This window comes from Pleurodeles waltl, chromosome 12 (genome assembly GCF_031143425.1).
Source record: "Pleurodeles waltl isolate 20211129_DDA chromosome 12, aPleWal1.hap1.20221129, whole genome shotgun sequence".
In the NCBI taxonomy this organism is placed as follows: Eukaryota; Metazoa; Chordata; class Amphibia; order Caudata; family Salamandridae; genus Pleurodeles; species Pleurodeles waltl.
Genome location: NC_090451.1, coordinates 124468657 through 124470280, shown reverse-complemented (window position 1 = coordinate 124470280; position 1624 = coordinate 124468657). Strand labels below are relative to the sequence as shown.

The following is a 1624-nucleotide window of genomic DNA, read 5'->3' as shown; positions in this document are numbered from 1 at the left end:
TTTGCGCCACTTTTTTCGCTCCCTCCGTAATGGGGGGAACGCCCCCTTTGCGCCACATTATGCATGGAGCAGGCATAATGTAGCGCAAGGGGTTACAAAGTGGCACAATGCATGCATTGCGCCACTTTGTAAATATGGCGTTGGGATTTTGGCCTTGTTGGGCCACAGTAGCGTAAAAAGAAAAATGACGCTAATGTGTCACAAGGAGGCGCTAGGGGCTCTTAAATATTCCCCCTAGTATTCACCCCTTAATGTACCTCAGCCTAATTGTCAGCATCCCATCAGGCCCCTGCTGCCTCCCATCTTCCTCACTCCTCTGAGCCTGGCATGGGAAGCACAATCCGCTCCACAACAAACACCAAATTCCCCCATCCCCGCCCCTTCTGTCCCAGCCTTCATCACACCCTAACAGGTTACCCCATCAGTGTGCACAATTGCTTCCTCAGAGAATGATGGAGCCCCCTTGCTATATTTAGAGCTGATGCTTCTACCTTGGTTTTAACTCATTGCTTAGAGTGCCGCTTTTTAAAATGTTTGTTGTCGACTCCAGCAGCTGGGAGAGCTAGAGGTTAGTGATGAAGACAGATAATCTTCAATCATCACCCTGCCCTCCTGAACTTGTAAACGTGTCCTTTACAAATGATTATCAACTAGACGTCGGAAACCATATATTGCGGGTCACAGTTTTTCATGCTCATAATAAACGTAAGGACTCGTGTTTCAGAGGTTGTGCAGCCAAGCGGTGAAAAGCATTTGGTTCACGTTGCTCCCTCTCCTGGGACGAGGGTTCGAATCTCTTTTCTGCCAAGTACAGACTCTGGTTTGTTTTTAACAGACTCCTTCGCTTTTCCAGACATACACAATGACTCTACCAACACGTCCTTAATTTTAAAAGTTACACTTCGCGCTTTTACAAACTCTTTCTAAATAAACTGCTTAACTGTGGACCGCAGGAAATCGGCTGATGTGTGCGATGCGATGCATTGCTTGTCTGCTTAGATGAACGTCAAAAGTATTGTTTAATCAGTAATACGTTCTCTACAGTAGTAACCCTTTCTTCTCTCTGACATATAAGAACGACCCTGAGCTAAATAATGTAATAACATAAATATAAAGGTTATGTTAGTAAATAAATTTATCAAAGATATTTGAAACCTTTTGCTAAATGTATGACGTAGTCGGCAGGATTCGAACCTACGCGGGGAAACCCCAATGGATTTCAAGTCCATCGCCTTAACCGCTCGGCCACGACTACCTTGTCGTGACCTCTTCATCACCCTCACATTTTCGTTTCAATATGAAGTGCTGTGACTGGCAAGAGATCGGTGATGTATGAGTGTTTCTAGTACGAACTTTCACTATTACCAAAGGAAATATCATACGCGTTTTTTGTGTGAGAACTAAATTCAGCTTCGTCTTATATGAGTGGTCTTCAATTGCTATTTCTCAGAGCCCCCCGTGCTAAATAATTTGAAGTCAGGGCCCCCTCTAAAACTTTATGGCAAGGATTTCTGAAGTGGTAGGATGAGGGCTGACCACAATGGGCTACAATTGTGAGATATTACAAGGTTAGTTATTCAGAGGCTCTCATCTACACTAAATGTGAGACCTATCAAAGAGTAAA

General features: G+C 44.1%; 1 non-coding gene across 1 annotated transcript; it reads right to left on the bottom strand.

Moving 5' to 3' along the window:
* Positions 1–1173: 1173 nt before the first annotated feature.
* TRNAS-UGA (transfer RNA serine (anticodon UGA)) lies at positions 1174–1255 on the bottom strand. The gene has a single exon. It is a non-coding gene; the product is annotated as a tRNA-Ser (tRNA).
* Positions 1256–1624: the final 369 nt, after the last annotated feature.